The sequence below is a fragment of the Orycteropus afer genome, unplaced genomic scaffold (genome assembly GCF_000298275.1).
Source record: "Orycteropus afer afer isolate SDZICR_OR568_19922 unplaced genomic scaffold, OryAfe1.0 scaffold00010, whole genome shotgun sequence".
NCBI classification, from domain to species: Eukaryota; Metazoa; Chordata; class Mammalia; order Tubulidentata; family Orycteropodidae; genus Orycteropus; species Orycteropus afer.
In genome coordinates, this window is record NW_006921597.1 from 13070077 (window position 1) to 13080555 (window position 10479).

Consider the following 10479-nt stretch of genomic DNA (forward strand, 5'->3'; position numbering starts at 1 on the left):
TAATCTATTAACATTCAATGTAATTATCAACAAGTATGAATTGGTTGCTGTCATTTTATTATGTGTTTTTTCATGGTGTCCCTGGTTTATTGGTCCATATTATTTTCTGTGCCAAGCTCATTATGTTTAGGAATTGTGTTATCATTTTCTTTGTTGCTGTTGTTTTAGTATTTGCTGAATATTTGTGCTTGTTCTCTTTTTTATTGTGATGTGAAGGTTTATCAGTTTTCTTTGAGGTTATCCTGTGATTTATAATTTTCTCCCCAAGATTAGAACAGTCCATTCTATTTTGCAACTCTCTTGACTTCCTCACCATTTAGAAGTTTGTAACTACACAGTGTTTTCCCTCTTTTTGGTTTGTAGTTGTCCTCATTTGCCAATTAAAGTATCTGGTTCCCTGTTTACAATCTTGTAATCTTCTTTTACTTTGGATATGTTCATAGCTGTGGTTTCTGGGTTATGTCATCTTGTGTATTAATGGCTGGTTGTTATTTGCTATATTTGGTTCTCTGTTCAATGGACTCCCTTTAACATCTCTTGTAAGGTTGTTCTGGTTTTAACAAATTCCCTTAGTTTCTGCTTATCTGGAAATCTCCTAGTTTCATCATCATATCTGAGGGACAATTTTGCCAGGTATATAAGTCTTGGTTGAAAATTTTTCTCTTTCAGGGTTTTATATGTATCATCCCATTGCCTTCTCACTTGCATGATTTCTGCTGAGAAATCAGAGCTTATTCTTACTGGCTGTCATTTGTAAGTAACTTTTTGTTTTTCCCGTGATGCTTTCCAGATTCTTTCTTTGTCTTTGGTTTTGATGAGTTTGATGATGATATGTCTTGGTGATTTTCTTTTGGGGTCTATCCTTTTTGGAGTTCATTGGATTGCCTGAATGGAAATATTCTCATCTTTCATCACATCAGGGAAGTTCTCCTCCAACAAATCTTGGACAGTTTTCTCAGTGGTTTCATTATTCTCATCCTGTTCTGGAATTCCAATGACATGTTGGTTATTCCTTTTGATGGTATCCCACATGAACCTTAGGCTTTGTTCATTTTTTTAAATCTTTGTTCTGATTGATACCTTTCCAAAGAAGTATTCAGGTATTTGTCTTCAATCTCATTAATTCTATCTTCCATTGCATCAATTTTACTCCTTTGTCCTTGAAATGTTTTATCTATTTCTGACAATTTAGTATTAATCTTCTGGATTTCTATCTGTAGATTTAGAATCATTTCTAATTTTTCATTTATTTTGTCATTTTGTTCTTGTATTTTCTTCCAAAATTCTTCTAGGGTTTTGTCTGTGTTTTCCTTGGTCTGTCTCTCAATCCTTCGAAAATACCTAAATATAATTCTTTTGAATTCCTTATCAGGGAGTTCCAATGCTGCTTCTTCTTCAGAGATGTGTTCTGGGTCTGTATCCTGCTCCCTTGTTTCTACCACTTTATCTTGCTTCTTTGTGTGGACTGTGATGGTCTGTTGTCTCCGAGACAGTGTGGCATTATTGTATTTAGATCTCTGTTAACTGTTTGTAAGGAGCAGGTAAGGGTGAGCCAGGCTCTTCTTGATGGTTGTTTATCGTTGGCCCATTGGTGGAGAAGGAAGCGGTGGCTCTCACTCAGTAAATGAAGCTGCAGGAGGTGTGGGTGTAGTTGTGTCCCATGGGGACTCTCGCTGTCTTCCACTCAGTTAAAAACAACAATTGAATAACCATCAAAAAAGCAAAAGCAAATCAACAAAAAATACACCATGTAATCACACTGGAACAGTAACTAAAACAAGAAAAAAGGGAAAACAAAGAATGAAAAAAAAAAGAAAAAAAGAAATATCTAGGGAGAGGGCAATAAGAGAAAAACACAGAGAAAGAGAATAATGAAGAAAAATATAGGGAAAATGCAAAAAGAAAAACTAGGAACAGGGTTAACCACAAGAAAGAAAAAAGAAATGAAAAAAAAAATTGCAACTGGGAACGGGGAAAAGAAGAAAAGCTGAAAACTGGAACCTGGGAGAGGAAGAATCAAGAATAATAGTAAAAAGGACAAAAGTAATAATAATAATAGTTTTAAAACTGACAAAAGCAAACAACTAAAAAACAGGAAAAAAAAAAAAAAAACATGGGGGCAGGGCAGGGCAGAGAACCCAGGTTCCGTCCAAGCACACAGACTGGGGTGGAGTTCCTGTGGGCCCAGAAGGTGGGTGGGAGTGAGGATGGCCGCAACTCCATTCACCAAGAGGGTGTAGAGTATAAAAGTAACAAGGGAATGCTGCACCCTTCCATTCATCCGGGTCCTGAATGTCCTTGGAGTTACTGGCAAGTGGAGCCTGGAAGTCCCTGGAATCACCACTTGGCAATATCCAAGCTGTCTGTGCCGTCAGGATCGCTGCCAGACCACAGCTCTGTATGTCTCCTTTTTTTGGTGTTTTCATGCAAATTCTTCTGCTAGTTGGAGTTTAGTCCACTTCTATATCCTTCCCTTTAAGTCTCAGGGGTCCAGGATTATCTTCTGTATCTGTGTTAATTGGTTCCCCCCCTTTTATTTTTTGTTGAAAAGAGTCTGTGCAGTCTTTCTGTCTATTCCGCCATCTTACCAGAACTCCTCTCATTTTTGTTTTAAAGTAATTATTGACTGTTTGGTCTCATATAGAGATGATTTTTTTTAAAGTAACACAGTATTTAGGGGTAATATTCTTTATTTTGTAAGCCAATCTGTCATTTAGCTAAACAGTGATCTCAAGGGCTAGTTTCAGTTCAAGTTTTAAAGACTATCTCAGGGCACTAGTCCCAGGGAGTCCTCTAGTCTCAACCAGTCCATTAAGTATGTTTTTTGTTTTGTTTTGTTTCAAAAATTTGAGATTTTGTTAGACATCTTTTGCTTATTCATTCTATCAGGATCCATCTATTGTGATCTTAATTGGATTGGTTAATAGTGGTAGCCAGGCACCATCTAGTTCTTCTGGTTTCAGGGTAGATGAGGCCATGGGTCATGTAGACTATTAGTTTCTAAGTCTTTGGTTTCCTCCTTTCTTTTTTGCCTCGGACGAGGAGAGACCAATAGTTGTATCTTAGGTGGCCACTCATAAACTTTTAAGATACCAGAATCTACTCAGCAAACTAGGATGGAGAGAATTATATTATGCCAATTAACCAAGATGTCCCATGAGATCATGGTCCTAAGCCTTCAGATCCAGAAAACCAATCCTGTGAAGTGTTTGGTTATGTCTAAGATGTATTCAAAACTGTGCCCCTATGTACTTTAATCTATATTAAATCAGTCATATACATACTCAGAAGGAAGATTGGGCCATCTACTTCTGTAGTGATGTTGTTATTGTTATTTGCCATCGAGTGGGACCCAACTCATAGCGACCCATCCTTGGGTTTCCGAGGCAGTATCACTACAGAAGTAGATTGCCCAACCTTCCCTCTGAGGAGTGGTTGGTGGGTTTGAACTGCCAGCCTTCTGGTTAGCAGTCAAGTGCCTTAGGCACTATGCTACCAGAGCTCTGTAGTGATATTGCCTCTGAAACCCAAAGAGAGGTCACTGTGAGTTGGATCTGACTTGATAGCAGTGAGTTTGGTTTTTATACATACATATACACATGAACACACCTATATAGACACACACATATATTTACATATACATAGCTGTACACACACATACATATACATATATATGTATACATATGTATGTGTGTTGTTGTTGTTAGATGCCATCAAGTTGGGTCCGACCCATAGAGACCCTATATTCAACAGAACGAAACACTGCCCAGTCCTGTGCCAGCCTCACAATCCTTGCTACACCTGAGCCCAACGTGGCAGTCCCTGTGTCAGTCCATCTCACTGAGGGCCTTCCTCTTTTTTGTTGACCCTCCACTTTACCAAGCATGATATCCTTCTCCAAGGAATGTTACCTTCTGACAACATGACCAAAGTAGGTGAGACAAAGTCTGGCTATTCTTGCTTCCAAGGAGCATTCCAGCTGCACTCCTTCCAGGATACATTTGTTAGTTCTTTTGGTTGTCCATGGTACCTTCAGTATTCTGCGCCAACACCACAACTCAAAAGCATCAACTCTTCTTCAGTCTTGCTTATTCATTGTTCAGCTCCACATGCATATGAGGCAATTGAAAACACCATGGCATGTGTATCTTAGTCTTCAAAGTGACATCTTTGCTTCTTAACACTACAAAGAGTCTTTTGCAGCATATTTGCCCAGTGCAATATTACATCTGATTTCTTGACTGCATTTTCCATGGGTGTTGATTGTGGATCTAAGTAAAATGACCTTTGACGGTTTCAATCTTTTCTCTATTTATTGTGATGCTGCTTATTGGTTGACTTGTGAGGATTTTCATTTTGTTTATGTTGAGATGTAATCCATACTGAAAACTATTCTTTGATCTTCATCAGTAAGTGCTTCAAGTCATCTTCACTTTCAGCATGCAAGGTTGTGTCATCTGCATATTGCAGGTTGTTAATGAGTCTTCCTCCAATCCTGATGCCACCTTCTTCATATAGTCCATCTTCTCTGATTATTTGCTCAGTATACAAATTGAATAAGTGTGGTAAAAGGATACAACTCTGACACACAGCTTTCCTGATTTTAAACCTTGCAGTATTCCCTTGTTTTTTTTGAATGATGGCCTGTTGGTTTTTGTACAGGTTCCTCATGGGCACAATTAAGTGTTCTGGAATTCCCATTCTTCTCAATGTTATCCATAATTTGTTATGATCCACACAATCGAATGCTTTTGCATAGTCTATAAAGCACAAGTAAACATCTTTCTTGTATTCTTTGCTTTCAGCCAAGATCCATCTGACATCAGCATTGGTATCCCTTGTTCCACATCCTATTCTGAATCCAACTTGAATTTCTGGAAGTTCTCTGTCAGTATACTAATACAACTGTTTTTGAATTATCTTCAGCAAGATATTACTTGTATGTGATATTAATGACGTTGTGATATTTGGAGCTGTGTGTCAACTTGCCTTACCACAATTCTGTGTGGTTTAAGCAGTTGTGATGTGGTTATTCCCATGATGGGATCAGATGAATATGTTTTGAGCAGCCAATCCATTGAAAGGGAGTTTCCCTAGGAATGTGGCTTGCTCCAAGTATATTTATGGACATCCTGGGAAAGAGACACTCTTCTGTGGATCAGGATTCTGTTGTGCTGCCTACAACTGCCCATGAGCAAACAATACACCATTTGGCCTGGAGATCTTGGATTCGTCATTCGTTGAAGTCAACAGCCAGTATACTGCCTGCCAACCTTGGGGCTTCTCAGCCTCAGCAGCCAGCAGCTGTCTGAGTGAAGAAATGCCTTTAGCTCCAGTGGGCCAGGAGCAGAAGGCAGAGCTGGACCCCAAGGTTGAGGGGTTTCACCCAGCCCCTAGAGCCTGGCACTTTGAACTTGGACTTAAAGCCTCCAAATTGTAAGAATAAACTCCTGTTTGTTAAGGCCATCCCATTTGTGGTATATTCTTGTCAGAGCGGCACTAGGTAACCAGAACAGAATTTTGTACCGAGAGAGTGGGGTGCTGCTCTGACAGATACCTAAAATGTTGAAACAGGAGTGGAGTGCATTCTTGACCCAAGATCCTGGCAGAGAGACCCTGGCATACGGCATGAGGGATTCCAGAAGCAGAGTCAAGAGTCAAGACGGCATGAGAGACAGCAGTAGCAGAGCCCAGAGACCAGCATTAAACAGCAACAGGGTTACCAGCCCATGGAGGAGAAAGCCAGGTTTCACTAGGTAGGTGGTTTCCTGGTGGACTGGGTTGCCTTTGGGTGTTAATTGGTTAAAGAGACTGGCATGAAATGGAGTAACAGGTTGGCCAGCCCACAGAGAAAGAAAGCTGAGTACTTTTGGGGCAGGAAGATTTCCAGCAGAGTGGGTTGCCTTCAGCATTAATTGGCAGAAGCAGAGAGACCAAGGAAACAGAAGCAGAGCTGCCTCAGCCTGAAAGGGTAGGACCATGGCCTTTGGGGGTGGAACCACCACAGCCCCCTGTGTTTCAAAGAGCCAGACCTTCACCAACTTGGTTCTGGTGTGTGTGGCTGCTCATTTATATGAGCCAGTGGGATGGAGCCATAGCTGCTGCCCAAGAGTGAGGGGATGGGGCTGCCATGCCCAAGAGGGAGAGAAATGGGCCCACCAGGCCAAGGGTGAGGTCACCACTTAGAGGAACTAGGGGACTGGAGCCACCTAGTGGAGGAGATCTGTACAGATGCCACCCAGTGAAGATCTGTACAGATGCCAAGTTGACAAGGGGTGGAACTGTGGTAGTTATGTTTGTGTGTCAACTTGGCTGGGCCTAGTTGAGTGGCTGGGCAGCTGGTGGTAGTTATTCCCCATGATGAGACTGGCAATCAACTCCATGGTGGGATTTTCCACAAGCAACTTTGTAGCTGACTTTGGGATGTGGTCTGCTTCCTGTATATAAGGAGAAGCCTTGGGAATGGTCTCTAACTTATGGTACACTTGGACCCTGCATGTAGTCATGTTGTTGTTCAGCAGCCTGCCTTGTTCTGCTGACCTTGAGGCTTACAATGGACTTGAATTAATGGCCTGCCATATGGTTTGGTTACATTGAGACTGCCTTTTTACTTGTCAACCTTGGGCTTGGCAGCCTCAGCAGCCAGCAGCTGTCTGAGTGAAGAAATGCCTCTAGCTCCAGTGGGCCGGGAGCAGGAAGCAGAGCTGGACCCCAAGGTTGAGGTGCTTTCACCCAGCCCTTAGAACCTGGCACTTTGAACTTGGACTTAAAGCCTCCAAACTGTAAGAGAATAAACTCCTGTTTGTTAAGGCACCCCATTTGTGGTTTATTCTTGTCAGAGCGGCAGTAGGTAACCAGAATAGATGTCGTTTGATAATTTCCACATTCTGTTAGATCACGTCTCTTTGAGAGGGGCACGAATATGGATATCTTCCAGTCAGTTGGCCATGTAGCTGTCTGCCTGATTTCTTGGCACAGAGAAGTGTGTGCCACCAGTGCAGCATCCATTTGTCGAAACATCTCAGTGGGTATTCCGTCAATTCCTGGAGCCTTGTTCTTCACTCATTCCTTCAGTACAGGTTGGACTTCTTCCTTCAATTACCATTGGTTCTTGATCATATGCTACCTCCTGAAATAGTTGAACATCGACCAATTCTTTTTGGTACAGTGACTATGTATTCCTTCTATCTTCTTTTGATACTTCCTGTACCATTCAGTATTTTGCCCATAGAACCCTTCAGTATTACAATGTGAGGCTTGAATTTTTCTTAAGTTCTTTCAGCTTGAGAAATATCAAGCATGTTCTACCCTTTTGGTTTTCTAACTCCAGGTCTTTTTAAATTTCATTAAAACACTTCACTTTGTCTTCTAGAGCCACCCTTTGAAATGGTCAGCTCTTTTATTTCATCATATCTTTCATTCACTTTAGCTACTCTATGTTCAAGAGCAAGTTTCAAAATCTCTTCTGACATTTATTTTGGTCTTTTCTTCCTTTCCTGCCCTTTTAATGACCTTTTTGTTTCTTCATATATGATGTTCACCATGCCATCCCATAACTCATCTGGTCTTCAATCATTGGTGTTCAATGTGTTAAATCAAATCTATATCTCAGATGGTCTCTAAATTCAAGTGGGAATTAATAAAGGTCATATTTTACCTCTCATGGACTTGTTTTAATTGTCTTCAGCTTCAACTTGAACTTGCATATGAATGATTAATTGATGGTCTGTTCTACAGTCAGCTCCTGGCCTTGTTTTGCCTGAAGAATGTTGGTCTTCTCTGTAGCCTCTTTCCACAGATGTAATTGATCTGATTTCTGTTTACTCCATCGGTGAAGTCCACTTGTATAGGCGTTGTTTATGTTGTTGAAAAAAGGTATTTGCAATGAATAATTATTTGTTCTTGAAAAATCCTGTCATGTAATCTCCAGTGTTATTTCTATCGTCAAGGCCTTACTTTCCAACTACCAATGATTTTTCTTTGTTTCTGATTTTCACATTCCAATCACAGTAATAATCAACACATCTTGATTGCATAGTTGGTCAATTTCAGACTGCAGAAGTTGGTAAAAATCTTTAATTTCCTCATCTTTGGCTTTGGTGGCGGGTGCATAAATTTGAATGATAATTGTATTAACTGGTCTTCCTTGCTGGTGGATGGATATTATCCTACAACTGACAGCATTGTACTTCACGATAGATCTTGAAACAAGTGGAGTTAGATATAGGATTTCTGAAGAAAAGAGTAATTAGGCTTTATGAAAGAAGATTATTTATCTTGATTAAAATTAAAGAACCATGAGAAGTAGCAAAAGAAGTGGTAGTATAATGAACAAGGTTTGTGGGTGATGTAGTTGGATAGGTTACAGGGGAACATTTGATTAGGAGGGGCTTGTAACAAGTTGAGGGTTCTGAGCTTGTTCCCATAGACTATGAGTAGTTACTTTGGTTTTTAGCACTAAAGTGGAGTTTTAAGAAGTTTCAGCCAGCCTTGTTGTTGTTGTTGTCATGTGCTGTCGTGCCGTCGAGTCAGACCCGACTCATAGCAACCCCTCCTTGGGTTTCCGAAGCAGTATCACTAAGGAAGAAGAGTGCCCCATCTTCCTTCCAAGGAGTGGCTGGTGGGTTTGAACCGCCAGCCTTTTGGTTAGCAGTCAAGTGCCTTAGGCACTATGCTACCAGAGCTTTAGTTACAGGAAATACTAGAATGGGAGAGGTATAGGTAGGGAGATCAACTAAAAGTTCATTGCTACAGGAATCCAGATGTGAAAATGGGAATGGTGGTTAACATGGGAATGGAGAAGACAGGTTGAATCTAAGACACTGAGGAGAAAAGAGCCAGTAGGCTTGGTGACTATTTTGGATTGAATTGTGTTCCCCCAAAATATGTGTTACATCCTAACTCCTATACCAGTGGTTATAATTCTATTTGGTAATGGGTTTTCTTTGTTTTGTTAATAAGGCAGTATTAGTGTAGGGTGTGTTTTACATCAGTCTCCTTTGAGATATAAAAGAGCAGATTAAGCAAGAGAACAGAGATGGGGGGAGAGAGATGCCATGACACAGGAAGATCAATAAGGAGTCAAGAAACAGAAGCTGAAAAGAAACAAGGACTTTCCCCCACAGCCAACATAGAGAGAAAGACTTCCCCTAAAGCCAGCACCTTGAATTTGGACTTCTAGCCTCCTGAACTGTGAGAAAATAAATTTCTGTTTGTTAAAGCCACCCACTTGTGGTATTTCTGTTATAGCTGCAGCACTACAGTGATCAGGAGGATGTTTGTAAAGGGCTGAGTGTTTCATGGTTAGCACACATAGTCCATATCAAATCAATGGCCCTGGGATGTGGAGAAAGGGAGGAGTGGTGAAACTAAAGGTAAGGCTGATTAAATGGCTTCTCTGTGGCAATACATGCCTCTTCCCAGAAAAAGAAGGATGTTCTGAGAAATAATGTCTTTTCTACCTCAGCAGTTCATCTCGCCCTAATCATATCCCCTGATAGTCTTTTTGATTAAAGTTTGGGGTCATCTAATTCCTGAATATCATGATGTTTTCCCCTTCAACTGGCACATTCCCCTCATGTTGGAGCAGATGACAGTGTGATCAACACTTCTCTCTGTTGTCATCTGCCTTCTTACCAAACACCAGAGCCATGTGAGGCAACTGTGAGTGGTGGGTGATTCCTTCCTTATCAACTCCTATTAGAGCTCACCTTTGATGGTTCTCACATAGTGTACTTTACTGAATGGAATTCTATTCACTTAGAGTTTATGCCAGACTGGCTTAAATGTTTCACTGTAAATTCTTAAATTATGTATTTGCCAAACTTTGTTGCAAGACTTGTTCCCCTCCCCAACTCCTGAACTTCCCACAAGATACACATGAGTCAACAAGATCTTCACCAAGAAGCATTATATTCCTTTTGCCCTCCAGTATCTGTAAAAGGAAGTCTGAAAGATTAAGCAGTAGGCTTAGAGTTGTTAATAATAAAACTGAATTTGTTTTGTTTTCTCCTTTAGGTTGTTTTTTGCTTGCTTGGGTGGTCTGCTCAGGAAATGGCCTTGTAGCTAAGTGGGTTTTTGAGGTTTTGTTGTTTCATGATGTTTCTATAACTTTTGGTTTTACAATGGAACAGGCACCTAAGAATTGCTATTTGCTTTTAAAAAAGAGTGGCAGTTCTGCCAAGACTCTATTTTCAGATCCTTAAAGCTGGGGTAAAAGATCTATGGATGACATCTAAGCAATTTTTTCTTTATTTCATATCTATCTCCATCTCCTCCCACCCTAAAAAACAGACTAATAAAGTTGAGATTGTTTTGAAATACAGACTTAAGGAAAACAGATTAAAATTTTATTTTTTATGAGGCATCTTTCATTAATAAAGTTCTGGTTTTTGACAGAAGTGAGGCTATTCTAGAGGGACAGAGAAATTATGAAACCAGGTATCACTTACTTGTTCAAAAACAGAATCATTTCTGAAG